Source organism: Schistocerca gregaria, chromosome 2 (genome assembly GCF_023897955.1).
Source record: "Schistocerca gregaria isolate iqSchGreg1 chromosome 2, iqSchGreg1.2, whole genome shotgun sequence".
NCBI lineage: Eukaryota > Metazoa > Arthropoda > Insecta > Orthoptera > Acrididae > Schistocerca > Schistocerca gregaria.
Window position 1 is genome coordinate 1,017,422,837 of NC_064921.1, and position 21,951 is coordinate 1,017,444,787.

Here is a 21,951-nt window from a genome sequence, read left to right on the forward strand (position 1 = left end):
ATCAAATGAATTTCATATTTGATGTGAGCAATTGACACTCTGATCCGACGTGTGAAGGCGATTACGAAGGTTTTTGGGTACAGATGGAAGCAGATGCATGTTACTATGTCTTGTTTTTAATGATGAAAAAGTGTTTCCGCCCGGGATCGAACCGGGGACCTTCTGCGTGTTAGGCAGACGTGATAACCGCTACACCACGGAAACTACTTGTGTGCGCCATACCTTAGAGACAACTCGTGCTGATGTTGTCATCGTAACTAAAAAATTAAATAAATGCGCTACTTGCATAACAAAGGTACATGCAGAAGATCCTCACATGACGTGGCTCACTGGAGTACAATACGACATAGGCAAGAAAATACTGTTCCCGCCCGGGATCGAACCGGGGACCTTCTGCGTGTAAAGCAGACGTGATAACCGCTACACTACGGAAACTGCGGACGGGAGGAGTCCATCCCCGTTCACTCGAAATTACCTCAGCCTCTCTCCCGTCCGCGAATGCACACGCGACGGTTCTTTTGACAGCCTGGAAACCATTACAGCCGAGGGCTCAAGAAGTCTTCGGGGTGCTCGAGAGGGTGTCTGCCGTAGCACCCCTAACGAGATAGCGGCGTTTCCCGCAGTCGTGATTGCAAGTCATAGCAGCAAAAGCAATCACTTTCTTAGCAGCAGGGAGTGCGAGCCCAGCGGCAGCTCTACATGAAGGTACCAATAGCCCAGGAAGGCCGCCGACCGCGGGAATTCGCGCCGCCCCCATCCCGCCAGCCTACACGAGACTTTCCAGAGCACCCTGGACCACATCGAGGCACCCAGTGCACTGAAATAATAGTCATTCGCCATGTCAGATGGCTCGTTGGTCTAGGGGTATGATTCCTGCTTCGGGTGCAGGAGGTCCCGGGTTCAAATCCCGGACGAGCCCTAGCGTTTTGTGCAAACTGATCGCACATGAGTGGCTGAGTCGATGCAAAATGCTCGGCGGCAGTATCAAATGAATTTCATATTTGATGTGAGCAATTGACACTCTGATCCGACGTGTGAAGGCGATTACGAAGGTTTTTGGGTACAGATGGAAGCAGATGCATGTTACTATGTCTTGTTTTTAATGATGAAAAAGTGTTTCCGCCCGGGATCGAACCGGGGACCTTCTGCGTGTTAGGCAGACGTGATAACCGCTACACCACGGAAACTACTTGTGTGCGCCATACCTTAGAGACAACTCGTGCTGATGTTGTCATCGTAACTAAAAAATTAAATAAATGCGCTACTTGCATAACAAAGGTACATGCAGAAGATCCTCACATGACGTGGCTCACTGGAGTACAATACGACATAGGCAAGAAAATACTGTTCCCGCCCGGGATCGAACCGGGGACCTTCTGCGTGTAAAGCAGACGTGATAACCGCTACACTACGGAAACTGCGGACGGGAGGAGTCCATCCCCGTTCACTCGAAATTACCTCAGCCTCTCTCCCGTCCGCGAATGCACACGCGACGGTTCTTTTGACAGCCTGGAAACCATTACAGCCGAGGGCTCAAGAAGTCTTCGGGGTGCTCGAGAGGGTGTCTGCCGTAGCACCCCTAACGAGATAGCGGCGTTTCCCGCAGTCGTGATTGCAAGTCATAGCAGCAAAAGCAATCACTTTCTTAGCAGCAGGGAGTGCGAGCCCAGCGGCAGCTCTACATGAAGGTACCAATAGCCCAGGAAGGCCGCCGACCGCGGGAATTCGCGCCGCCCCCATCCCGCCAGCCTACACGAGACTTTCCAGAGCACCCTGGACCACATCGAGGCACCCAGTGCACTGAAATAATAGTCATTCGCCATGTCAGATGGCTCGTTGGTCTAGGGGTATGATTCCTGCTTCGGGTGCAGGAGGTCCCGGGTTCAAATCCCGGACGAGCCCTAGCGTTTTGTGCAAACTGATCGCACATGAGTGGCTGAGTCGATGCAAAATGCTCGGCGGCAGTATCAAATGAATTTCATATTTGATGTGAGCAATTGACACTCTGATCCGACGTGTGAAGGCGATTACGAAGGTTTTTGGGTACAGATGGAAGCAGATGCATGTTACTATGTCTTGTTTTTAATGATGAAAAAGTGTTTCCGCCCGGGATCGAACCGGGGACCTTCTGCGTGTTAGGCAGACGTGATAACCGCTACACCACGGAAACTACTTGTGTGCGCCATACCTTAGAGACAACTCGTGCTGATGTTGTCATCGTAACTAAAAAATTAAATAAATGCGCTACTTGCATAACAAAGGTACATGCAGAAGATCCTCACATGACGTGGCTCACTGGAGTACAATACGACATAGGCAAGAAAATACTGTTCCCGCCCGGGATCGAACCGGGGACCTTCTGCGTGTAAAGCAGACGTGATAACCGCTACACTACGGAAACTGCGGACGGGAGGAGTCCATCCCCGTTCACTCGAAATTACCTCAGCCTCTCTCCCGTCCGCGAATGCACACGCGACGGTTCTTTTGACAGCCTGGAAACCATTACAGCCGAGGGCTCAAGAAGTCTTCGGGGTGCTCGAGAGGGTGTCTGCCGTAGCACCCCTAACGAGATAGCGGCGTTTCCCGCAGTCGTGATTGCAAGTCATAGCAGCAAAAGCAATCACTTTCTTAGCAGCAGGGAGTGCGAGCCCAGCGGCAGCTCTACATGAAGGTACCAATAGCCCAGGAAGGCCGCCGACCGCGGGAATTCGCGCCGCCCCCATCCCGCCAGCCTACACGAGACTTTCCAGAGCACCCTGGACCACATCGAGGCACCCAGTGCACTGAAATAATAGTCATTCGCCATGTCAGATGGCTCGTTGGTCTAGGGGTATGATTCCTGCTTCGGGTGCAGGAGGTCCCGGGTTCAAATCCCGGACGAGCCCTAGCGTTTTGTGCAAACTGATCGCACATGAGTGGCTGAGTCGATGCAAAATGCTCGGCGGCAGTATCAAATGAATTTCATATTTGATGTGAGCAATTGACACTCTGATCCGACGTGTGAAGGCGATTACGAAGGTTTTTGGGTACAGATGGAAGCAGATGCATGTTACTATGTCTTGTTTTTAATGATGAAAAAGTGTTTCCGCCCGGGATCGAACCGGGGACCTTCTGCGTGTTAGGCAGACGTGATAACCGCTACACCACGGAAACTACTTGTGTGCGCCATACCTTAGAGACAACTCGTGCTGATGTTGTCATCGTAACTAAAAAATTAAATAAATGCGCTACTTGCATAACAAAGGTACATGCAGAAGATCCTCACATGACGTGGCTCACTGGAGTACAATACGACATAGGCAAGAAAATACTGTTCCCGCCCGGGATCGAACCGGGGACCTTCTGCGTGTAAAGCAGACGTGATAACCGCTACACTACGGAAACTGCGGACGGGAGGAGTCCATCCCCGTTCACTCGAAATTACCTCAGCCTCTCTCCCGTCCGCGAATGCACACGCGACGGTTCTTTTGACAGCCTGGAAACCATTACAGCCGAGGGCTCAAGAAGTCTTCGGGGTGCTCGAGAGGGTGTCTGCCGTAGCACCCCTAACGAGATAGCGGCGTTTCCCGCAGTCGTGATTGCAAGTCATAGCAGCAAAAGCAATCACTTTCTTAGCAGCAGGGAGTGCGAGCCCAGCGGCAGCTCTACATGAAGGTACCAATAGCCCAGGAAGGCCGCCGACCGCGGGAATTCGCGCCGCCCCCATCCCGCCAGCCTACACGAGACTTTCCAGAGCACCCTGGACCACATCGAGGCACCCAGTGCACTGAAATAATAGTCATTCGCCATGTCAGATGGCTCGTTGGTCTAGGGGTATGATTCCTGCTTCGGGTGCAGGAGGTCCCGGGTTCAAATCCCGGACGAGCCCTAGCGTTTTGTGCAAACTGATCGCACATGAGTGGCTGAGTCGATGCAAAATGCTCGGCGGCAGTATCAAATGAATTTCATATTTGATGTGAGCAATTGACACTCTGATCCGACGTGTGAAGGCGATTACGAAGGTTTTTGGGTACAGATGGAAGCAGATGCATGTTACTATGTCTTGTTTTTAATGATGAAAAAGTGTTTCCGCCCGGGATCGAACCGGGGACCTTCTGCGTGTTAGGCAGACGTGATAACCGCTACACCACGGAAACTACTTGTGTGCGCCATACCTTAGAGACAACTCGTGCTGATGTTGTCATCGTAACTAAAAAATTAAATAAATGCGCTACTTGCATAACAAAGGTACATGCAGAAGATCCTCACATGACGTGGCTCACTGGAGTACAATACGACATAGGCAAGAAAATACTGTTCCCGCCCGGGATCGAACCGGGGACCTTCTGCGTGTAAAGCAGACGTGATAACCGCTACACTACGGAAACTGCGGACGGGAGGAGTCCATCCCCGTTCACTCGAAATTACCTCAGCCTCTCTCCCGTCCGCGAATGCACACGCGACGGTTCTTTTGACAGCCTGGAAACCATTACAGCCGAGGGCTCAAGAAGTCTTCGGGGTGCTCGAGAGGGTGTCTGCCGTAGCACCCCTAACGAGATAGCGGCGTTTCCCGCAGTCGTGATTGCAAGTCATAGCAGCAAAAGCAATCACTTTCTTAGCAGCAGGGAGTGCGAGCCCAGCGGCAGCTCTACATGAAGGTACCAATAGCCCAGGAAGGCCGCCGACCGCGGGAATTCGCGCCGCCCCCATCCCGCCAGCCTACACGAGACTTTCCAGAGCACCCTGGACCACATCGAGGCACCCAGTGCACTGAAATAATAGTCATTCGCCATGTCAGATGGCTCGTTGGTCTAGGGGTATGATTCCTGCTTCGGGTGCAGGAGGTCCCGGGTTCAAATCCCGGACGAGCCCTAGCGTTTTGTGCAAACTGATCGCACATGAGTGGCTGAGTCGATGCAAAATGCTCGGCGGCAGTATCAAATGAATTTCATATTTGATGTGAGCAATTGACACTCTGATCCGACGTGTGAAGGCGATTACGAAGGTTTTTGGGTACAGATGGAAGCAGATGCATGTTACTATGTCTTGTTTTTAATGATGAAAAAGTGTTTCCGCCCGGGATCGAACCGGGGACCTTCTGCGTGTTAGGCAGACGTGATAACCGCTACACCACGGAAACTACTTGTGTGCGCCATACCTTAGAGACAACTCGTGCTGATGTTGTCATCGTAACTAAAAAATTAAATAAATGCGCTACTTGCATAACAAAGGTACATGCAGAAGATCCTCACATGACGTGGCTCACTGGAGTACAATACGACATAGGCAAGAAAATACTGTTCCCGCCCGGGATCGAACCGGGGACCTTCTGCGTGTAAAGCAGACGTGATAACCGCTACACTACGGAAACTGCGGACGGGAGGAGTCCATCCCCGTTCACTCGAAATTACCTCAGCCTCTCTCCCGTCCGCGAATGCACACGCGACGGTTCTTTTGACAGCCTGGAAACCATTACAGCCGAGGGCTCAAGAAGTCTTCGGGGTGCTCGAGAGGGTGTCTGCCGTAGCACCCCTAACGAGATAGCGGCGTTTCCCGCAGTCGTGATTGCAAGTCATAGCAGCAAAAGCAATCACTTTCTTAGCAGCAGGGAGTGCGAGCCCAGCGGCAGCTCTACATGAAGGTACCAATAGCCCAGGAAGGCCGCCGACCGCGGGAATTCGCGCCGCCCCCATCCCGCCAGCCTACACGAGACTTTCCAGAGCACCCTGGACCACATCGAGGCACCCAGTGCACTGAAATAATAGTCATTCGCCATGTCAGATGGCTCGTTGGTCTAGGGGTATGATTCCTGCTTTGGGTGCAGGAGGTCCCGGGTTCAAATCCCGGACGAGCCCTAGCGTTTTGTGCAAACTGATCGCACATGAGTGGCTGAGTCGATGCAAAATGCTCGGCGGCAGTATCAAATGAATTTCATATTTGATGTGAGCAATTGACACTCTGATCCGACGTGTGAAGGCGATTACGAAGGTTTTTGGGTACAGATGGAAGCAGATGCATGTTACTATGTCTTGTTTTTAATGATGAAAAAGTTTTTCCGCCCGGGATCGAACCGGGGACCTTCTGCGTGTTAGGCAGACGTGATAACCGCTACACCACGGAAACTACTTGTGTGCGCCATACCTTAGAGACAACTCGTGCTGATGTTGACATCGTAACTAAAAAATTAAATAAATGCGCTTCTTGCATAACAAAGGTACATGCAGAAGATCCTCACATGACGTAGCTCACTGTAGTACAATGCGACACAGGCAAGAAAATACTGTTCCCGCCCGGGATCGAACCGGGGACCTTCTGCGTGTAAAGCAGACGTGATAACCGCTACACTACGGAAACTGCGGACGGGAGGAGTCCATCCCCGTTCACTCGAAATTACCTCAGCCTCTCTCCCGTCCGCGAATGCACACGCGACGGTTCTTTTGACAGCCTGGAAACCATTACAGCCGAGGGCTCAAGAAGTCTTCGGGGTGCTCGAGAGGGTGTCTGCCGTAGCACCCCTAACGAGATAGCGGCGTTTCCCGCAGTCGTGATTGCAAGTCATAGCAGCAAAAGCAATCACTTTCTTAGCAGCAGGGAGTGCGAGCCCAGCGGCAGCTCTACATGAAGGTACCAATAGCCCAGGAAGGCCGCCGACCGCGGGAATTCGCGCCGCCCCCATCCCGCCAGCCTACACGAGACTTTCCAGAGCACCCTGGACCACATCGAGGCACCCAGTGCACTGAAATAATAGTCATTCGCCATGTCAGATGGCTCGTTGGTCTAGGGGTATGATTCCTGCTTCGGGTGCATGAGGTCCCGGGTTCAAATCCCGGACGAGCCCTAGCGTTTTGTGCAAACTGATCGCACATGAGTGGCTGAGTCGATGCAAAATGCTCGGCGGCAGTATCAAATGAATTTCATATTTGATGTGAGCAATTGACACTCTGATCCGACGTGTGAAGGCGATTACGAAGGTTTTTGGGTACAGATGGAAGCAGATGCATGTTACTATGTCTTGTTTTTAATGATGAAAAAGTGTTTCCGCCCGGGATCGAACCGGGGACCTTCTGCGTGTTAGGCAGACGTGATAACCGCTACACCACGGAAACTACTTGTATGCGCCATACCTTAGAGACAACTCGTGCTGATGTTGTCATCGTAACTAAAAAATTAAATAAATGCGCTACTTGCATAACAAAGGTACATGCAGAAGATCCTCACATGACGTGGCTCACTGGAGTACAATACGACATAGGCAAGAAAATACTGTTCCCGCCCGGGATCGAACCGGGGACCTTCTGCGTGTAAAGCAGACGTGATAACCGCTACACTACGGAAACTGCGGACGGGAGGAGTCCATCCCCGTTCACTCGAAATTACCTCAGCCTCTCTCCCGTCCGCGAATGCACACGCGACGGTTCTTTTGACAGCCTGGAAACCATTACAGCCGAGGGCTCAAGAAGTCTTCGGGGTGCTCGAGAGGGTGTCTGCCGTAGCACCCCTAACGAGATAGCGGCGTTTCCCGCAGTCGTGATTGCAAGTCATAGCAGCAAAAGCAATCACTTTCTTAGCAGCAGGGAGTGCGAGCCCAGCGGCAGCTCTACATGAAGGTACCAATAGCCCAGGAAGGCCGCCGACCGCGGGAATTCGCGCCGCCCCCATCCCGCCAGCCTACACGAGACTTTCCAGAGCACCCTGGACCACATCGAGGCACCCAGTGCACTGAAATAATAGTCATTCGCCATGTCAGATGGCTCGTTGGTCTAGGGGTATGATTCCTGCTTCGGGTGCAGGAGGTCCCGGGTTCAAATCCCGGACGAGCCCTAGCGTTTTGTGCAAACTGATCGCACATGAGTGGCTGAGTCGATGCAAAATGCTCGGCGGCAGTATCAAATGAATTTCATATTTGATGTGAGCAATTGACACTCTGATCCGACGTGTGAAGGCGATTACGAAGGTTTTTGGGTACAGATGGAAGCAGATGCATGTTACTATGTCTTGTTTTTAATGATGAAAAAGTGTTTCCGCCCGGGATCGAACCGGGGACCTTCTGCGTGTTAGGCAGACGTGATAACCGCTACACCACGGAAACTACTTGTGTGCGCCATACCTTAGAGACAACTCGTGCTGATGTTGTCATCGTAACTAAAAAATTAAATAAATGCGCTACTTGCATAACAAAGGTACATGCAGAAGATCCTCACATGACGTGGCTCACTGGAGTACAATACGACATAGGCAAGAAAATACTGTTCCCGCCCGGGATCGAACCGGGGACCTTCTGCGTGTAAAGCAGACGTGATAACCGCTACACTACGGAAACTGCGGACGGGAGGAGTCCATCCCCGTTCACTCGAAATTACCTCAGCCTCTCTCCCGTCCGCGAATGCACACGCGACGGTTCTTTTGACAGCCTGGAAACCATTACAGCCGAGGGCTCAAGAAGTCTTCGGGGTGCTCGAGAGGGTGTCTGCCGTAGCACCCCTAACGAGATAGCGGCGTTTCCCGCAGTCGTGATTGCAAGTCATAGCAGCAAAAGCAATCACTTTCTTAGCAGCAGGGAGTGCGAGCCCAGCGGCAGCTCTACATGAAGGTACCAATAGCCCAGGAAGGCCGCCGACCGCGGGAATTCGCGCCGCCCCCATCCCGCCAGCCTACACGAGACTTTCCAGAGCACCCTGGACCACATCGAGGCACCCAGTGCACTGAAATAATAGTCATTCGCCATGTCAGATGGCTCGTTGGTCTAGGGGTATGATTCCTGCTTTGGGTGCAGGAGGTCCCGGGTTCAAATCCCGGACGAGCCCTAGCGTTTTGTGCAAACTGATCGCACATGAGTGGCTGAGTCGATGCAAAATGCTCGGCGGCAGTATCAAATGAATTTCATATTTGATGTGAGCAATTGACACTCTGATCCGACGTGTGAAGGCGATTACGAAGGTTTTTGGGTACAGATGGAAGCAGATGCATGTTACTATGTCTTGTTTTTAATGATGAAAAAGTTTTTCCGCCCGGGATCGAACCGGGGACCTTCTGCGTGTTAGGCAGACGTGATAACCGCTACACCACGGAAACTACTTGTGTGCGCCATACCTTAGAGACAACTCGTGCTGATGTTGACATCGTAACTAAAAAATTAAATAAATGCGCTTCTTGCATAACAAAGGTACATGCAGAAGATCCTCACATGACGTAGCTCACTGTAGTACAATGCGACACAGGCAAGAAAATACTGTTCCCGCCCGGGATCGAACCGGGGACCTTCTGCGTGTAAAGCAGACGTGATAACCGCTACACTACGGAAACTGCGGACGGGAGGAGTCCATCCCCGTTCACTCGAAATTACCTCAGCCTCTCTCCCGTCCGCGAATGCACACGCGACGGTTCTTTTGACAGCCTGGAAACCATTACAGCCGAGGGCTCAAGAAGTCTTCGGGGTGCTCGAGAGGGTGTCTGCCGTAGCACCCCTAACGAGATAGCGGCGTTTCCCGCAGTCGTGATTGCAAGTCATAGCAGCAAAAGCAATCACTTTCTTAGCAGCAGGGAGTGCGAGCCCAGCGGCAGCTCTACATGAAGGTACCAATAGCCCAGGAAGGCCGCCGACCGCGGGAATTCGCGCCGCCCCCATCCCGCCAGCCTACACGAGACTTTCCAGAGCACCCTGGACCACATCGAGGCACCCAGTGCACTGAAATAATAGTCATTCGCCATGTCAGATGGCTCGTTGGTCTAGGGGTATGATTCCTGCTTCGGGTGCAGGAGGTCCCGGGTTCAAATCCCGGACGAGCCCTAGCGTTTTGTGCAAACTGATCGCACATGAGTGGCTGAGTCGATGCAAAATGCTCGGCGGCAGTATCAAATGAATTTCATATTTGATGTGAGCAATTGACACTCTGATCCGACGTGTGAAGGCGATTACGAAGGTTTTTGGGTACAGATGGAAGCAGATGCATGTTACTATGTCTTGTTTTTAATGATGAAAAAGTGTTTCCGCCCGGGATCGAACCGGGGACCTTCTGCGTGTTAGGCAGACGTGATAACCGCTACACCACGGAAACTACTTGTATGCGCCATACCTTAGAGACAACTCGTGCTGATGTTGTCATCGTAACTAAAAAATTAAATAAATGCGCTACTTGCATAACAAAGGTACATGCAGAAGATCCTCACATGACGTGGCTCACTGGAGTACAATACGACATAGGCAAGAAAATACTGTTCCCGCCCGGGATCGAACCGGGGACCTTCTGCGTGTAAAGCAGACGTGATAACCGCTACACTACGGAAACTGCGGACGGGAGGAGTCCATCCCCGTTCACTCGAAATTACCTCAGCCTCTCTCCCGTCCGCGAATGCACACGCGACGGTTCTTTTGACAGCCTGGAAACCATTACAGCCGAGGGCTCAAGAAGTCTTCGGGGTGCTCGAGAGGGTGTCTGCCGTAGCACCCCTAACGAGATAGCGGCGTTTCCCGCAGTCGTGATTGCAAGTCATAGCAGCAAAAGCAATCACTTTCTTAGCAGCAGGGAGTGCGAGCCCAGCGGCAGCTCTACATGAAGGTACCAATAGCCCAGGAAGGCCGCCGACCGCGGGAATTCGCGCCGCCCCCATCCCGCCAGCCTACACGAGACTTTCCAGAGCACCCTGGACCACATCGAGGCACCCAGTGCACTGAAATAATAGTCATTCGCCATGTCAGATGGCTCGTTGGTCTAGGGGTATGATTCCTGCTTCGGGTGCAGGAGGTCCCGGGTTCAAATCCCGGACGAGCCCTAGCGTTTTGTGCAAACTGATCGCACATGAGTGGCTGAGTCGATGCAAAATGCTCGGCGGCAGTATCAAATGAATTTCATATTTGATGTGAGCAATTGACACTCTGATCCGACGTGTGAAGGCGATTACGAAGGTTTTTGGGTACAGATGGAAGCAGATGCATGTTACTATGTCTTGTTTTTAATGATGAAAAAGTGTTTCCGCCCGGGATCGAACCGGGGACCTTCTGCGTGTTAGGCAGACGTGATAACCGCTACACCACGGAAACTACTTGTGTGCGCCATACCTTAGAGACAACTCGTGCTGATGTTGTCATCGTAACTAAAAAATTAAATAAATGCGCTACTTGCATAACAAAGGTACATGCAGAAGATCCTCACATGACGTGGCTCACTGGAGTACAATACGACATAGGCAAGAAAATACTGTTCCCGCCCGGGATCGAACCGGGGACCTTCTGCGTGTAAAGCAGACGTGATAACCGCTACACTACGGAAACTGCGGACGGGAGGAGTCCATCCCCGTTCACTCGAAATTACCTCAGCCTCTCTCCCGTCCGCGAATGCACACGCGACGGTTCTTTTGACAGCCTGGAAACCATTACAGCCGAGGGCTCAAGAAGTCTTCGGGGTGCTCGAGAGGGTGTCTGCCGTAGCACCCCTAACGAGATAGCGGCGTTTCCCGCAGTCGTGATTGCAAGTCATAGCAGCAAAAGCAATCACTTTCTTAGCAGCAGGGAGTGCGAGCCCAGCGGCAGCTCTACATGAAGGTACCAATAGCCCAGGAAGGCCGCCGACCGCGGGAATTCGCGCCGCCCCCATCCCGCCAGCCTACACGAGACTTTCCAGAGCACCCTGGACCACATCGAGGCACCCAGTGCACTGAAATAATAGTCATTCGCCATGTCAGGTGGCTCGTTGGTCTAGGGGTATGATTCCTGCTTCGGGTGCAGGAGGTCCCGGGTTCAAATCCCGGACGAGCCCTAGCGTTTTGTGCAAACTGATCGCACATGAGTGGCTGAGTCGATGCAAAATGCTCGGCGGCAGTATCAAATGAATTTCATATTTGATGTGAGCAATTGACACTCTGATCCGACGTGTGAAGGCGATTACGAAGGTTTTTGGGTACAGATGGAAGCAGATGCATGTTACTATGTCTTGTTTTTAATGATGAAAAAGTGTTTCCGCCCGGGATCGAACCGGGGACCTTCTGCGTGTTAGGCAGACGTGATAACCGCTACACCACGGAAACTACTTGTGTGCGCCATACCTTAGAGACAACTCGTGCTGATGTTGTCATCGTAACTAAAAAATTAAATAAATGCGCTACTTGCATAACAAAGGTACATGCAGAAGATCCTCACATGACGTGGCTCACTGGAGTACAATACGACATAGGCAAGAAAATACTGTTCCCGCCCGGGATCGAACCGGGGACCTTCTGCGTGTAAAGCAGACGTGATAACCGCTACACTACGGAAACTGCGGACGGGAGGAGTCCATCCCCGTTCACTCGAAATTACCTCAGCCTCTCTCCCGTCCGCGAATGCACACGCGACGGTTCTTTTGACAGCCTGGAAACCATTACAGCCGAGGGCTCAAGAAGTCTTCGGGGTGCTCGAGAGGGTGTCTGCCGTAGCACCCCTAACGAGATAGCGGCGTTTCCCGCAGTCGTGATTGCAAGTCATAGCAGCAAAAGCAATCACTTTCTTAGCAGCAGGGAGTGCGAGCCCAGCGGCAGCTCTACATGAAGGTACCAATAGCCCAGGAAGGCCGCCGACCGCGGGAATTCGCGCCGCCCCCATCCCGCCAGCCTACACGAGACTTTCCAGAGCACCCTGGACCACATCGAGGCACCCAGTGCACTGAAATAATAGTCATTCGCCATGTCAGATGGCTCGTTGGTCTAGGGGTATGATTCCTGCTTCGGGTGCAGGAGGTCCCGGGTTCAAATCCCGGACGAGCCCTAGCGTTTTGTGCAAACTGATCGCACATGAGTGGCTGAGTCGATGCAAAATGCTCGGCGGCAGTATCAAATGAATTTCATATTTGATGTGAGCAATTGACACTCTGATCCGACGTGTGAAGGCGATTACGAAGGTTTTTGGGTACAGATGGAAGCAGATGCATGTTACTATGTCTTGTTTTTAATGATGAAAAAGTGTTTCCGCCCGGGATCGAACCGGGGACCTTCTGCGTGTTAGGCAGACGTGATAACCGCTACACCACGGAAACTACTTGTGTGCGCCATACCTTAGAGACAACTCGTGCTGATGTTGTCATCGTAACTAAAAAATTAAATAAATGCGCTACTTGCATAACAAAGGTACATGCAGAAGATCCTCACATGACGTGGCTCACTGGAGTACAATACGACATAGGCAAGAAAATACTGTTCCCGCCCGGGATCGAACCGGGGACCTTCTGCGTGTAAAGCAGACGTGATAACCGCTACACTACGGAAACTGCGGACGGGAGGAGTCCATCCCCGTTCACTCGAAATTACCTCAGCCTCTCTCCCGTCCGCGAATGCACACGCGACGGTTCTTTTGACAGCCTGGAAACCATTACAGCCGAGGGCTCAAGAAGTCTTCGGGGTGCTCGAGAGGGTGTCTGCCGTAGCACCCCTAACGAGATAGCGGCGTTTCCCGCAGTCGTGATTGCAAGTCATAGCAGCAAAAGCAATCACTTTCTTAGCAGCAGGGAGTGCGAGCCCAGCGGCAGCTCTACATGAAGGTACCAATAGCCCAGGAAGGCCGCCGACCGCGGGAATTCGCGCCGCCCCCATCCCGCCAGCCTACACGAGACTTTCCAGAGCACCCTGGACCACATCGAGGCACCCAGTGCACTGAAATAATAGTCATTCGCCATGTCAGATGGCTCGTTGGTCTAGGGGTATGATTCCTGCTTCGGGTGCAGGAGGTCCCAGGTTCAAATCCCGGACGAGCCCTAGCGTTTTGTGCAAACTGATCGCACATGAGTGGCTGAGTCGATGCAAAATGCTCGGCGGCAGTATCAAATGAATTTCATATTTGATGTGAGCAATTGACACTCTGATCCGACGTGTGAAGGCGATTACGAAGGTTTTTGGGTACAGATGGAAGCAGATGCATGTTACTATGTCTTGTTTTTAATGATGAAAAAGTGTTTCCGCCCGGGATCGAACCGGGGACCTTCTGCGTGTTAGGCAGACGTGATAACCGCTACACCACGGAAACTACTTGTGTGCGCCATACCTTAGAGACAACTCGTGCTGATGTTGTCATCGTAACTAAAAAATTAAATAAATGCGCTACTTGCATAACAAAGGTACATGCAGAAGATCCTCACATGACGTGGCTCACTGGAGTACAATACGACATAGGCAAGAAAATACTGTTCCCGCCCGGGATCGAACCGGGGACCTTCTGCGTGTAAAGCAGACGTGATAACCGCTACACTACGGAAACTGCGGACGGGAGGAGTCCATCCCCGTTCACTCGAAATTACCTCAGCCTCTCTCCCGTCCGCGAATGCACACGCGACGGTTCTTTTGACAGCCTGGAAACCATTACAGCCGAGGGCTCAAGAAGTCTTCGGGGTGCTCGAGAGGGTGTCTGCCGTAGCACCCCTAACGAGATAGCGGCGTTTCCCGCAGTCGTGATTGCAAGTCATAGCAGCAAAAGCAATCACTTTCTTAGCAGCAGGGAGTGCGAGCCCAGCGGCAGCTCTACATGAAGGTACCAATAGCCCAGGAAGGCCGCCGACCGCGGGAATTCGCGCCGCCCCCATCCCGCCAGCCTACACGAGACTTTCCAGAGCACCCTGGACCACATCGAGGCACCCAGTGCACTGAAATAATAGTCATTCGCCATGTCAGATGGCTCGTTGGTCTAGGGGTATGATTCCTGCTTCGGGTGCAGGAGGTCCCGGGTTCAAATCCCGGACGAGCCCTAGCGTTTTGTGCAAACTGATCGCACATGAGTGGCTGAGTCGATGCAAAATGCTCGGCGGCAGTATCAAATGAATTTCATATTTGATGTGAGCAATTGACACTCTGATCCGACGTGTGAAGGCGATTACGAAGGTTTTTGGGTACAGATGGAAGCAGATGCATGTTACTATGTCTTGTTTTTAATGATGAAAAAGTGTTTCCGCCCGGGATCGAACCGGGGACCTTCTGCGTGTTAGGCAGACGTGATAACCGCTACACCACGGAAACTACTTGTGTGCGCCATACCTTAGAGACAACTCGTGCTGATGTTGTCATCGTAACTAAAAAATTAAATAAATGCGCTACTTGCATAACAAAGGTACATGCAGAAGATCCTCACATGACGTGGCTCACTGGAGTACAATACGACATAGGCAAGAAAATACTGTTCCCGCCCGGGATCGAACCGGGGACCTTCTGCGTGTAAAGCAGACGTGATAACCGCTACACTACGGAAACTGCGGACGGGAGGAGTCCATCCCCGTTCACTCGAAATTACCTCAGCCTCTCTCCCGTCCGCGAATGCACACGCGACGGTTCTTTTGACAGCCTGGAAACCATTACAGCCGAGGGCTCAAGAAGTCTTCGGGGTGCTCGAGAGGGTGTCTGCCGTAGCACCCCTAACGAGATAGCGGCGTTTCCCGCAGTCGTGATTGCAAGTCATAGCAGCAAAAGCAATCACTTTCTTAGCAGCAGGGAGTGCGAGCCCAGCGGCAGCTCTACATGAAGGTACCAATAGCCCAGGAAGGCCGCCGACCGCGGGAATTCGCGCCGCCCCCATCCCGCCAGCCTACACGAGACTTTCCAGAGCACCCTGGACCACATCGAGGCACCCAGTGCACTGAAATAATAGTCATTCGCCATGTCAGATGGCTCGTTGGTCTAGGGGTATGATTCCTGCTTCGGGTGCAGGAGGTCCCAGGTTCAAATCCCGGACGAGCCCTAGCGTTTTGTGCAAACTGATCGCACATGAGTGGCTGAGTCGATGCAAAATGCTCGGCGGCAGTATCAAATGAATTTCATATTTGATGTGAGCAATTGACACTCTGATCCGACGTGTGAAGGCGATTACGAAGGTTTTTGGGTACAGATGGAAGCAGATGCATGTTACTATGTCTTGTTTTTAATGATGAAAAAGTGTTTCCGCCCGGGATCGAACCGGGGACCTTCTGCGTGTTAGGCAGACGTGATAACCGCTACACCACGGAAACTACTTGTATGCGCCATACCTTAGAGACAACTCGTGCTGATGTTGTCATCGTAACTAAAAAATTAAATAAATGCGCTACTTGCATAACAAAGGTACATGCAGAAGATCCTCACATGACGTGGCTCACTGGAGTACAATACGACATAGGCAAGAAAATACTGTTCCCGCCCGGGATCGAACCGGGGACCTTCTGCGTGTAAAGCAGACGTGATAACCGCTACACTACGGAAACTGCGGACGGGAGGAGTCCATCCCCGTTCACTCGAAATTACCTCAGCCTCTCTCCCGTCCGCGAATGCACACGCGACGGTTCTTTTGACAGCCTGGAAACCATTACAGCCGAGGGCTCAAGAAGTCTTCGGGGTGCTCGAGAGGGTGTCTGCCGTAGCACCCCTAACGAGATAGCGGCGTTTCCCGCAGTCGTGATTGCAAGTCATAGCAGCAAAAGCAATCACTTTCTTAGCAGCAGGGAGTGCGAGCCCAGCGGCAGCTCTACATGAAGGTACCAATAGCCCAGGAAGGCCGCCGACCGCGGGAATTCGCGCCGCCCCCATCCCGCCAGCCTACACGAGACTTTCCAGAGCACCCTGGACCACATCGAGGCACCCAGTGCACTGAAATAATAGTCATTCGCCATGTCAGATGGCTCGTTGGTCTAGGGGTATGATTCCTGCTTTGGGTGCAGGAGGTCCCGGGTTCAAATCCCGGACGAGCCCTAGCGTTTTGTGCAAACTGATCGCACATGAGTGGCTGAGTCGATGCAAAATGCTCGGCGGCAGTATCAAATGAATTTCATATTTGATGTGAGCAATTGACACTCTGATCCGACGTGTGAAGGCGATTACGAAGGTTTTTGGGTACAGATGGAAGCAGATGCATGTTACTATGTCCTGTTTTTAATGATGAAAAAGTGTTTCCGCCCGGGATCGAACCGGGGACCTTCTGCGTGTTAGGCAGACGTGATAACCGCTACACCACGGAAACTACTTGTGTGCGCCATACCTTAGAGACAACTCGTGCTGATGTTGACATCGTAACTAAAAAATTAAATAAATGCGCTTCTTGCATAACAAAGGTACATGCAGAAGATCCTCACATGACGTAGCTCACTGTAGTACAATGCGACACAGGCAAGAAAATACTGTTCCCGCCCGGGATCGAACCGGGGACCTTCTGCGTGTAAAGCAGACGTGATAACCGCTACACTACGGAAACTGCGGACGGGAGGAGTCCATCCCCGTTCACTCGAAATTACCTCAGCCTCTCTCCCGTCCGCGAATGCACACGCGACGGTTCTTTTGACAGCCTGGAAACCATTACAGCCGAGGGCTCAAGAAGTCTTCGGGGTGCTCGAGAGGGTGTCTGCCGTAGCACCCCTAACGAGATAGCGGCGTTTCCCGCAGTCGTGATTGCAAGTCATAGCAGCAAAAGCAATCACTTTCTTAGCAGCAGGGAGTGCGAGCCCAGCGGCAGCTCTACATGAAGGTACCAATAGCCCAGGAAGGCCGCCGACCGCGGGAATTCGCGCCGCCCCCATCCCGCCAGCCTACACGAGACTTTCCAGAGCACCCTGGACCACATCGAGGCACCCAGTGCACTGAAATAATAGTCATTCGCCATGTCAGATGGCTCGTTGGTCTAGGGGTATGATTCCTGCTTCGGGTGCAGGAGGTCCCGGGTTCAAATCCCGGACGAGCCCTAGCGTTTTGTGCAAACTGATCGCACATGAGTGGCTGAGTCGATGCAAAATGCTCGGCGGCAGTATCAAATGAATTTCATATTTGATGTGAGCAATTGACACTCTGATCCGACGTGTGAAGGCGATTACGAAGGTTTTTGGGTACAGATGGAAGCAGATGCATGTTACTAGGTCTTGTTTTTAATGATGAAAAAGTGTTTCCGCCCGGGATCGAACCGGGGACCTTCTGCGTGTTAGGCAGACGTGATAACCGCTACACCACGGAAACTACTTGTGTGCGCCATACCTTAGAGACAACTCGTGCTGATGTTGTCATCGTAACTAAAAAATTAAATAAATGCGCTACTTGCATAACAAAGGTACATGCAGAAGATCCTCACATGACGTGGCTCACTGGAGTACAATACGACATAGGCAAGAAAATACTGTTCCCGCCCGGGATCGAACCGGGGACCTTCTGCGTGTAAAGCAGACGTGATAACCGCTACACTACGGAAACTGCGGACGGGAAGAGTCCATCCCCGTTCACTCGAAATTACCTCAGCCTCTCTCCCGTCCGCGAATGCACACGCGACGGTTCTTTTGACAGCCTGGAAACCATTACAGCCGAGGGCTCAAGAAGTCTTCGGGGTGCTCGAGAGGGTGTCTGCCGTAGCACCCCTAACGAGATAGCGGCGTTTCCCGCAGTCGTGATTGCAAGTCATAGCAGCAAAAGCAATCACTTTCTTAGCAGCAGGGAGTGCGAGCCCAGCGGCAGCTCTACATGAAGGTACCAATAGCCCAGGAAGGCCGCCGACCGCGGGAATTCGCGCCGCCCCCATCCCGCCAGCCTACACGAGACTTTCCAGAGCACCCTGGACCACATCGAGGCACCCAGTGCACTGAAATAATAGTCATTCGCCATGTCAGATGGCTCGTTGGTCTAGGGGTATGATTCCTGCTTCGGGTGCAGGAGGTCCCGGGTTCAAATCCCGGACGAGCCCTAGCGTTTTGTGCAAACTGATCGCACATGAGTGGCTGAGTCGATGCAAAATGCTCGGCGGCAGTATCAAATGAATTTCATATTTGATGTGAGCAATTGACACTCTGATCCGACGTGTGAAGGCGATTACGAAGGTTTTTGGGTACAGATGGAAGCAGATGCATGTTACTATGTCTTGTTTTTAATGATGAAAAAGTGTTTCCGCCCGGGATCGAACCGGGGACCTTCTGCGTGTTAGGCAGACGTGATAACCGCTACACCACGGAAACTACTTGTGTGCGCCATACCTTAGAGACAACTCGTGCTGATGTTGTCATCGTAACTAAAAAATTAAATAAATGCGCTACTTGCATAACAAAGGTACATGCAGAAGATCCTCACATGACGTGGCTCACTGGAGTACAATACGACATAGGCAAGAAAATACTGTTCCCGCCCGGGATCGAACCGGGGACCTTCTGCGTGTAAAGCAGACGTGATAACCGCTACACTACGGAAACTGCGGACGGGAGGAGTCCATCCCCGTTCACTCGAAATTACCTCAGCCTCTCTCCCGTCCGCGAATGCACACGCGACGGTTCTTTTGACAGCCTGGAAACCATTACAGCCGAGGGCTCAAGAAGTCTTCGGGGTGCTCGAGAGGGTGTCTGCCGTAGCACCCCTAACGAGATAGCGGCGTTTCCCGCAGTCGTGATTGCAAGTCATAGCAGCAAAAGCAATCACTTTCTTAGCAGCAGGGAGTGCGAGCCCAGCGGCAGCTCTACATGAAGGTACCAATAGCCCAGGAAGGCCGCCGACCGCGGGAATTCGCGCCGCCCCCATCCCGCCAGCCTACACGAGACTTTCCAGAGCACCCTGGACCACATCGAGGCACCCAGTGCACTGAAATAATAGTCATTCGCCATGTCAGATGGCTCGTTGGTCTAGGGGTATGATTCCTGCTTCGGGTGCAGGAGGTCCCGGGTTCAAATCCCGGACGAGCCCTAGCGTTTTGTGCAAACTGATCGCACATGAGTGGCTGAGTCGATGCAAAATGCTCGGCGGCAGTATCAAATGAATTTCATATTTGATGTGAGCAATTGACACTCTGATCCGACGTGTGAAGGCGATTACGAAGGTTTTTGGGTACAGATGGAAGCAGATGCATGTTACTATGTCTTGTTTTTAATGATGAAAAAGTGTTTCCGCCCGGGATCGAACCGGGGACCTTCTGCGTGTTAGGCAGACGTGATAACCGCTACACCACGGAAACTACTTGTGTGCGCCATACCTTAGAGACAACTCGTGCTGATGTTGTCATCGTAACTAAAAAATTAAATAAATGCGCTACTTGCATAACAAAGGTACATGCAGAAGATCCTCACATGACGTGGCTCACTGGAGTACAATACGACATAGGCAAGAAAATACTGTTCCCGCCCGGGATCGAACCGGGGACCTTCTGCGTGTAAAGCAGACGTGATAACCGCTACACTACGGAAACTGCGGACGGGAAGAGTCCATCCCCGTTCACTCGAAATTACCTCAGCCTCTCTCCCGTCCGCGAATGCACACGCGACGGTTCTTTTGACAGCCTGGAAACCATTACAGCCGAGGGCTCAAGAAGTCTTCGGGGTGCTCGAGAGGGTGTCTGCCGTAGCACCCCTAACGAGATAGCGGCGTTTCCCGCAGTCGTGATTGCAAGTCATAGCAGCAAAAGCAATCACTTTCTTAGCAGCAGGGAGTGCGAGCCCAGCGGCAGCTCTACATGAAGGTACCAATAGCCCAGGAAGGCCGCCGACCGCGGGAATTCGCGCCGCCCCCATCCCGCCAGCCTACACGAGACTTTCCAGAGCACCCTGGACCACATCGAGGCACCCAGTGCACTGAAATAATAGTCATTCGCCATGTCAGATGGCTCGTTGGTCTAGGGGTATGATTCCTGCTTCGGGTGCAGGAGGTCCCGGGTTCAAATCCCGGACGAGCCCTAGCGTTTTGTGCAAACTGATCGCACATGAGTGGCTGAGTCGATGCAAAATGCTCGGCGGCAGTATCAAATGAATTTCATATTTGATGTGAGCAATTGACACTCTGATCCGACGTGTGAAGGCGATTACGAAGGTTTTTGGGTACAGATGGAAGCAGATGCATGTTACTATGTCTTGTTTTTAATGATGAAAAAGTGTTTCCGCCCGGGATCGAACCGGGGACCTTCTGCGTGTTAGGCAGACGTGATAACCGCTACACCACGGAAACTACTTGTGTGCGCCATACCTTAGAGACAACTCGTGCTGATGTTGTCATCGTAACTAAAAAATTAAATAAATGCGCTACTTGCATAACAAAGGTACATGCAGAAGATCCTCACATGACGTGGCTCACTGGAGTACAATACGACATAGGCAAGAAAATACTGTTCCCGCCCGGGATCGAACCGGGGACCTTCTGCGTGTAAAGCAGACGTGATAACCGCTACACTACGGAAACTGCGGACGGGAGGAGTCCATCCCCGTTCACTCGAAATTACCTCAGCCTCTCTCCCGTCCGCGAATGCACACGCGACGGTTCTTTTGACAGCCTGGAAACCATTACAGCCGAGGGCTCAAGAAGTCTTCGGGGTGCTCGAGAGGGTGTCTGCCGTAGCACCCCTAACGAGATAGCGGCGTTTCCCGCAGTCGTGATTGCAAGTCATAGCAGCAAAAGCAATCACTTTCTTAGCAGCAGGGAGTGCGAGCCCAGCGGCAGCTCTACATGAAGGTACCAATAGCCCAGGAAGGCCGCCGACCGCGGGAATTCGCGCCGCCCCCATCCCGCCAGCCTACACGAGACTTTCCAGAGCACCCTGGACCACATCGAGGCACCCAGTGCACTGAAATAATAGTCATTCGCCATGTCAGATGGCTCGTTGGTCTAGGGGTATGATTCCTGCTTTGGGTGCAGGAGGTCCCGGGTTCAAATCCCGGACGAGCCCTAGCGTTTTGTGCAAACTGATCGCACATGAGTGGCTGAGTCGATGCAAAATGCTCGGCGGCAGTATCAAATGAATTTCATATTTGATGTGAGCAATTGACACTCTGATCCGACGTGTGAAGGCGATTACGAAGGTTTTTGGGTACAGATGGAAGCAGATGCATGTTACTATGTCCTGTTTTTAATGATGAAAAAGTGTTTCCGCCCGGGATCGAACCGGGGACCTTCTGCGTGTTAGGCAGACGTGATAACCGCTACACCACGGAAACTACTTGTGTGCGCCATACCTTAGAGACAACTCGTGCTGATGTTGACATCGTAACTAAAAAATTAAATAAATGCGCTTCTTGCATAACAAAGGTACATGCAGAAGATCCTCACATGACGTAG

General features: G+C 52.1%; 67 non-coding genes across 67 annotated transcripts; 22 read left to right on the forward strand and 45 right to left on the reverse strand.

The window, feature by feature from the left end:
* Positions 1 to 131: 131 nt before the first annotated feature.
* On the reverse strand, positions 132 to 204 carry Trnav-aac (transfer RNA valine (anticodon AAC)). Its single transcript has one exon. It is a non-coding gene; the product is annotated as a tRNA-Val (tRNA).
* A 158-nt stretch (positions 205 to 362) lies between these two features.
* Trnav-uac (transfer RNA valine (anticodon UAC)) lies at positions 363 to 435 on the reverse strand. Its single transcript has one exon. It is a non-coding gene; the product is annotated as a tRNA-Val (tRNA).
* A 412-nt stretch (positions 436 to 847) lies between these two features.
* Positions 848 to 919, forward strand: Trnap-cgg (transfer RNA proline (anticodon CGG)). The gene has a single exon. It is a non-coding gene; the product is annotated as a tRNA-Pro (tRNA).
* Positions 920 to 1,114: 195 nt separating this feature from the next.
* On the reverse strand, positions 1,115 to 1,187 carry Trnav-aac (transfer RNA valine (anticodon AAC)). Its single transcript has one exon. It is a non-coding gene; the product is annotated as a tRNA-Val (tRNA).
* A 158-nt stretch (positions 1,188 to 1,345) lies between these two features.
* Positions 1,346 to 1,418, reverse strand: Trnav-uac (transfer RNA valine (anticodon UAC)). Its single transcript has one exon. It is a non-coding gene; the product is annotated as a tRNA-Val (tRNA).
* Positions 1,419 to 1,830: 412 nt separating this feature from the next.
* Positions 1,831 to 1,902, forward strand: Trnap-cgg (transfer RNA proline (anticodon CGG)). The gene has a single exon. It is a non-coding gene; the product is annotated as a tRNA-Pro (tRNA).
* A 195-nt stretch (positions 1,903 to 2,097) lies between these two features.
* Positions 2,098 to 2,170, reverse strand: Trnav-aac (transfer RNA valine (anticodon AAC)). The gene has a single exon. It is a non-coding gene; the product is annotated as a tRNA-Val (tRNA).
* A 158-nt stretch (positions 2,171 to 2,328) lies between these two features.
* Positions 2,329 to 2,401, reverse strand: Trnav-uac (transfer RNA valine (anticodon UAC)). The gene has a single exon. It is a non-coding gene; the product is annotated as a tRNA-Val (tRNA).
* Positions 2,402 to 2,813: 412 nt separating this feature from the next.
* Trnap-cgg (transfer RNA proline (anticodon CGG)) lies at positions 2,814 to 2,885 on the forward strand. Its single transcript has one exon. It is a non-coding gene; the product is annotated as a tRNA-Pro (tRNA).
* Positions 2,886 to 3,080: 195 nt separating this feature from the next.
* On the reverse strand, positions 3,081 to 3,153 carry Trnav-aac (transfer RNA valine (anticodon AAC)). Its single transcript has one exon. It is a non-coding gene; the product is annotated as a tRNA-Val (tRNA).
* A 158-nt stretch (positions 3,154 to 3,311) lies between these two features.
* Positions 3,312 to 3,384, reverse strand: Trnav-uac (transfer RNA valine (anticodon UAC)). The gene has a single exon. It is a non-coding gene; the product is annotated as a tRNA-Val (tRNA).
* Positions 3,385 to 3,796: 412 nt separating this feature from the next.
* Positions 3,797 to 3,868, forward strand: Trnap-cgg (transfer RNA proline (anticodon CGG)). The gene has a single exon. It is a non-coding gene; the product is annotated as a tRNA-Pro (tRNA).
* Positions 3,869 to 4,063: 195 nt separating this feature from the next.
* Positions 4,064 to 4,136, reverse strand: Trnav-aac (transfer RNA valine (anticodon AAC)). The gene has a single exon. It is a non-coding gene; the product is annotated as a tRNA-Val (tRNA).
* Positions 4,137 to 4,294: 158 nt separating this feature from the next.
* Positions 4,295 to 4,367, reverse strand: Trnav-uac (transfer RNA valine (anticodon UAC)). Its single transcript has one exon. It is a non-coding gene; the product is annotated as a tRNA-Val (tRNA).
* A 412-nt stretch (positions 4,368 to 4,779) lies between these two features.
* Trnap-cgg (transfer RNA proline (anticodon CGG)) lies at positions 4,780 to 4,851 on the forward strand. Its single transcript has one exon. It is a non-coding gene; the product is annotated as a tRNA-Pro (tRNA).
* Positions 4,852 to 5,046: 195 nt separating this feature from the next.
* Trnav-aac (transfer RNA valine (anticodon AAC)) lies at positions 5,047 to 5,119 on the reverse strand. The gene has a single exon. It is a non-coding gene; the product is annotated as a tRNA-Val (tRNA).
* A 158-nt stretch (positions 5,120 to 5,277) lies between these two features.
* Positions 5,278 to 5,350, reverse strand: Trnav-uac (transfer RNA valine (anticodon UAC)). The gene has a single exon. It is a non-coding gene; the product is annotated as a tRNA-Val (tRNA).
* Positions 5,351 to 5,762: 412 nt separating this feature from the next.
* On the forward strand, positions 5,763 to 5,834 carry Trnap-ugg (transfer RNA proline (anticodon UGG)). Its single transcript has one exon. It is a non-coding gene; the product is annotated as a tRNA-Pro (tRNA).
* Positions 5,835 to 6,029: 195 nt separating this feature from the next.
* On the reverse strand, positions 6,030 to 6,102 carry Trnav-aac (transfer RNA valine (anticodon AAC)). The gene has a single exon. It is a non-coding gene; the product is annotated as a tRNA-Val (tRNA).
* A 158-nt stretch (positions 6,103 to 6,260) lies between these two features.
* On the reverse strand, positions 6,261 to 6,333 carry Trnav-uac (transfer RNA valine (anticodon UAC)). The gene has a single exon. It is a non-coding gene; the product is annotated as a tRNA-Val (tRNA).
* A 412-nt stretch (positions 6,334 to 6,745) lies between these two features.
* On the forward strand, positions 6,746 to 6,817 carry Trnap-cgg (transfer RNA proline (anticodon CGG)). The gene has a single exon. It is a non-coding gene; the product is annotated as a tRNA-Pro (tRNA).
* A 195-nt stretch (positions 6,818 to 7,012) lies between these two features.
* On the reverse strand, positions 7,013 to 7,085 carry Trnav-aac (transfer RNA valine (anticodon AAC)). The gene has a single exon. It is a non-coding gene; the product is annotated as a tRNA-Val (tRNA).
* A 158-nt stretch (positions 7,086 to 7,243) lies between these two features.
* On the reverse strand, positions 7,244 to 7,316 carry Trnav-uac (transfer RNA valine (anticodon UAC)). Its single transcript has one exon. It is a non-coding gene; the product is annotated as a tRNA-Val (tRNA).
* A 412-nt stretch (positions 7,317 to 7,728) lies between these two features.
* Positions 7,729 to 7,800, forward strand: Trnap-cgg (transfer RNA proline (anticodon CGG)). The gene has a single exon. It is a non-coding gene; the product is annotated as a tRNA-Pro (tRNA).
* Positions 7,801 to 7,995: 195 nt separating this feature from the next.
* Positions 7,996 to 8,068, reverse strand: Trnav-aac (transfer RNA valine (anticodon AAC)). The gene has a single exon. It is a non-coding gene; the product is annotated as a tRNA-Val (tRNA).
* Positions 8,069 to 8,226: 158 nt separating this feature from the next.
* On the reverse strand, positions 8,227 to 8,299 carry Trnav-uac (transfer RNA valine (anticodon UAC)). The gene has a single exon. It is a non-coding gene; the product is annotated as a tRNA-Val (tRNA).
* A 412-nt stretch (positions 8,300 to 8,711) lies between these two features.
* On the forward strand, positions 8,712 to 8,783 carry Trnap-ugg (transfer RNA proline (anticodon UGG)). The gene has a single exon. It is a non-coding gene; the product is annotated as a tRNA-Pro (tRNA).
* Positions 8,784 to 8,978: 195 nt separating this feature from the next.
* On the reverse strand, positions 8,979 to 9,051 carry Trnav-aac (transfer RNA valine (anticodon AAC)). The gene has a single exon. It is a non-coding gene; the product is annotated as a tRNA-Val (tRNA).
* Positions 9,052 to 9,209: 158 nt separating this feature from the next.
* On the reverse strand, positions 9,210 to 9,282 carry Trnav-uac (transfer RNA valine (anticodon UAC)). The gene has a single exon. It is a non-coding gene; the product is annotated as a tRNA-Val (tRNA).
* Positions 9,283 to 9,694: 412 nt separating this feature from the next.
* On the forward strand, positions 9,695 to 9,766 carry Trnap-cgg (transfer RNA proline (anticodon CGG)). The gene has a single exon. It is a non-coding gene; the product is annotated as a tRNA-Pro (tRNA).
* A 195-nt stretch (positions 9,767 to 9,961) lies between these two features.
* On the reverse strand, positions 9,962 to 10,034 carry Trnav-aac (transfer RNA valine (anticodon AAC)). Its single transcript has one exon. It is a non-coding gene; the product is annotated as a tRNA-Val (tRNA).
* A 158-nt stretch (positions 10,035 to 10,192) lies between these two features.
* Trnav-uac (transfer RNA valine (anticodon UAC)) lies at positions 10,193 to 10,265 on the reverse strand. The gene has a single exon. It is a non-coding gene; the product is annotated as a tRNA-Val (tRNA).
* A 412-nt stretch (positions 10,266 to 10,677) lies between these two features.
* Trnap-cgg (transfer RNA proline (anticodon CGG)) lies at positions 10,678 to 10,749 on the forward strand. Its single transcript has one exon. It is a non-coding gene; the product is annotated as a tRNA-Pro (tRNA).
* A 195-nt stretch (positions 10,750 to 10,944) lies between these two features.
* Positions 10,945 to 11,017, reverse strand: Trnav-aac (transfer RNA valine (anticodon AAC)). The gene has a single exon. It is a non-coding gene; the product is annotated as a tRNA-Val (tRNA).
* Positions 11,018 to 11,175: 158 nt separating this feature from the next.
* Trnav-uac (transfer RNA valine (anticodon UAC)) lies at positions 11,176 to 11,248 on the reverse strand. Its single transcript has one exon. It is a non-coding gene; the product is annotated as a tRNA-Val (tRNA).
* A 412-nt stretch (positions 11,249 to 11,660) lies between these two features.
* Positions 11,661 to 11,732, forward strand: Trnap-cgg (transfer RNA proline (anticodon CGG)). The gene has a single exon. It is a non-coding gene; the product is annotated as a tRNA-Pro (tRNA).
* A 195-nt stretch (positions 11,733 to 11,927) lies between these two features.
* Trnav-aac (transfer RNA valine (anticodon AAC)) lies at positions 11,928 to 12,000 on the reverse strand. The gene has a single exon. It is a non-coding gene; the product is annotated as a tRNA-Val (tRNA).
* Positions 12,001 to 12,158: 158 nt separating this feature from the next.
* Positions 12,159 to 12,231, reverse strand: Trnav-uac (transfer RNA valine (anticodon UAC)). Its single transcript has one exon. It is a non-coding gene; the product is annotated as a tRNA-Val (tRNA).
* A 412-nt stretch (positions 12,232 to 12,643) lies between these two features.
* Positions 12,644 to 12,715, forward strand: Trnap-cgg (transfer RNA proline (anticodon CGG)). Its single transcript has one exon. It is a non-coding gene; the product is annotated as a tRNA-Pro (tRNA).
* A 195-nt stretch (positions 12,716 to 12,910) lies between these two features.
* On the reverse strand, positions 12,911 to 12,983 carry Trnav-aac (transfer RNA valine (anticodon AAC)). The gene has a single exon. It is a non-coding gene; the product is annotated as a tRNA-Val (tRNA).
* Positions 12,984 to 13,141: 158 nt separating this feature from the next.
* On the reverse strand, positions 13,142 to 13,214 carry Trnav-uac (transfer RNA valine (anticodon UAC)). The gene has a single exon. It is a non-coding gene; the product is annotated as a tRNA-Val (tRNA).
* Positions 13,215 to 13,626: 412 nt separating this feature from the next.
* On the forward strand, positions 13,627 to 13,698 carry Trnap-cgg (transfer RNA proline (anticodon CGG)). Its single transcript has one exon. It is a non-coding gene; the product is annotated as a tRNA-Pro (tRNA).
* Positions 13,699 to 13,893: 195 nt separating this feature from the next.
* Positions 13,894 to 13,966, reverse strand: Trnav-aac (transfer RNA valine (anticodon AAC)). The gene has a single exon. It is a non-coding gene; the product is annotated as a tRNA-Val (tRNA).
* Positions 13,967 to 14,124: 158 nt separating this feature from the next.
* Trnav-uac (transfer RNA valine (anticodon UAC)) lies at positions 14,125 to 14,197 on the reverse strand. The gene has a single exon. It is a non-coding gene; the product is annotated as a tRNA-Val (tRNA).
* Positions 14,198 to 14,609: 412 nt separating this feature from the next.
* On the forward strand, positions 14,610 to 14,681 carry Trnap-cgg (transfer RNA proline (anticodon CGG)). The gene has a single exon. It is a non-coding gene; the product is annotated as a tRNA-Pro (tRNA).
* Positions 14,682 to 14,876: 195 nt separating this feature from the next.
* Positions 14,877 to 14,949, reverse strand: Trnav-aac (transfer RNA valine (anticodon AAC)). The gene has a single exon. It is a non-coding gene; the product is annotated as a tRNA-Val (tRNA).
* A 158-nt stretch (positions 14,950 to 15,107) lies between these two features.
* Trnav-uac (transfer RNA valine (anticodon UAC)) lies at positions 15,108 to 15,180 on the reverse strand. The gene has a single exon. It is a non-coding gene; the product is annotated as a tRNA-Val (tRNA).
* Positions 15,181 to 15,592: 412 nt separating this feature from the next.
* Positions 15,593 to 15,664, forward strand: Trnap-cgg (transfer RNA proline (anticodon CGG)). The gene has a single exon. It is a non-coding gene; the product is annotated as a tRNA-Pro (tRNA).
* A 195-nt stretch (positions 15,665 to 15,859) lies between these two features.
* Trnav-aac (transfer RNA valine (anticodon AAC)) lies at positions 15,860 to 15,932 on the reverse strand. Its single transcript has one exon. It is a non-coding gene; the product is annotated as a tRNA-Val (tRNA).
* Positions 15,933 to 16,090: 158 nt separating this feature from the next.
* Trnav-uac (transfer RNA valine (anticodon UAC)) lies at positions 16,091 to 16,163 on the reverse strand. Its single transcript has one exon. It is a non-coding gene; the product is annotated as a tRNA-Val (tRNA).
* A 412-nt stretch (positions 16,164 to 16,575) lies between these two features.
* On the forward strand, positions 16,576 to 16,647 carry Trnap-ugg (transfer RNA proline (anticodon UGG)). The gene has a single exon. It is a non-coding gene; the product is annotated as a tRNA-Pro (tRNA).
* A 195-nt stretch (positions 16,648 to 16,842) lies between these two features.
* Positions 16,843 to 16,915, reverse strand: Trnav-aac (transfer RNA valine (anticodon AAC)). The gene has a single exon. It is a non-coding gene; the product is annotated as a tRNA-Val (tRNA).
* Positions 16,916 to 17,073: 158 nt separating this feature from the next.
* Trnav-uac (transfer RNA valine (anticodon UAC)) lies at positions 17,074 to 17,146 on the reverse strand. The gene has a single exon. It is a non-coding gene; the product is annotated as a tRNA-Val (tRNA).
* Positions 17,147 to 17,558: 412 nt separating this feature from the next.
* Positions 17,559 to 17,630, forward strand: Trnap-cgg (transfer RNA proline (anticodon CGG)). Its single transcript has one exon. It is a non-coding gene; the product is annotated as a tRNA-Pro (tRNA).
* Positions 17,631 to 17,825: 195 nt separating this feature from the next.
* Positions 17,826 to 17,898, reverse strand: Trnav-aac (transfer RNA valine (anticodon AAC)). The gene has a single exon. It is a non-coding gene; the product is annotated as a tRNA-Val (tRNA).
* A 158-nt stretch (positions 17,899 to 18,056) lies between these two features.
* On the reverse strand, positions 18,057 to 18,129 carry Trnav-uac (transfer RNA valine (anticodon UAC)). Its single transcript has one exon. It is a non-coding gene; the product is annotated as a tRNA-Val (tRNA).
* Positions 18,130 to 18,541: 412 nt separating this feature from the next.
* On the forward strand, positions 18,542 to 18,613 carry Trnap-cgg (transfer RNA proline (anticodon CGG)). Its single transcript has one exon. It is a non-coding gene; the product is annotated as a tRNA-Pro (tRNA).
* A 195-nt stretch (positions 18,614 to 18,808) lies between these two features.
* On the reverse strand, positions 18,809 to 18,881 carry Trnav-aac (transfer RNA valine (anticodon AAC)). Its single transcript has one exon. It is a non-coding gene; the product is annotated as a tRNA-Val (tRNA).
* A 158-nt stretch (positions 18,882 to 19,039) lies between these two features.
* Trnav-uac (transfer RNA valine (anticodon UAC)) lies at positions 19,040 to 19,112 on the reverse strand. The gene has a single exon. It is a non-coding gene; the product is annotated as a tRNA-Val (tRNA).
* Positions 19,113 to 19,524: 412 nt separating this feature from the next.
* Positions 19,525 to 19,596, forward strand: Trnap-cgg (transfer RNA proline (anticodon CGG)). Its single transcript has one exon. It is a non-coding gene; the product is annotated as a tRNA-Pro (tRNA).
* Positions 19,597 to 19,791: 195 nt separating this feature from the next.
* On the reverse strand, positions 19,792 to 19,864 carry Trnav-aac (transfer RNA valine (anticodon AAC)). Its single transcript has one exon. It is a non-coding gene; the product is annotated as a tRNA-Val (tRNA).
* A 158-nt stretch (positions 19,865 to 20,022) lies between these two features.
* Positions 20,023 to 20,095, reverse strand: Trnav-uac (transfer RNA valine (anticodon UAC)). Its single transcript has one exon. It is a non-coding gene; the product is annotated as a tRNA-Val (tRNA).
* Positions 20,096 to 20,507: 412 nt separating this feature from the next.
* Trnap-cgg (transfer RNA proline (anticodon CGG)) lies at positions 20,508 to 20,579 on the forward strand. The gene has a single exon. It is a non-coding gene; the product is annotated as a tRNA-Pro (tRNA).
* A 195-nt stretch (positions 20,580 to 20,774) lies between these two features.
* On the reverse strand, positions 20,775 to 20,847 carry Trnav-aac (transfer RNA valine (anticodon AAC)). Its single transcript has one exon. It is a non-coding gene; the product is annotated as a tRNA-Val (tRNA).
* A 158-nt stretch (positions 20,848 to 21,005) lies between these two features.
* On the reverse strand, positions 21,006 to 21,078 carry Trnav-uac (transfer RNA valine (anticodon UAC)). Its single transcript has one exon. It is a non-coding gene; the product is annotated as a tRNA-Val (tRNA).
* A 412-nt stretch (positions 21,079 to 21,490) lies between these two features.
* Trnap-ugg (transfer RNA proline (anticodon UGG)) lies at positions 21,491 to 21,562 on the forward strand. The gene has a single exon. It is a non-coding gene; the product is annotated as a tRNA-Pro (tRNA).
* Positions 21,563 to 21,757: 195 nt separating this feature from the next.
* Trnav-aac (transfer RNA valine (anticodon AAC)) lies at positions 21,758 to 21,830 on the reverse strand. The gene has a single exon. It is a non-coding gene; the product is annotated as a tRNA-Val (tRNA).
* Between the last annotated feature and the right edge of the window lie 121 nt (positions 21,831 to 21,951).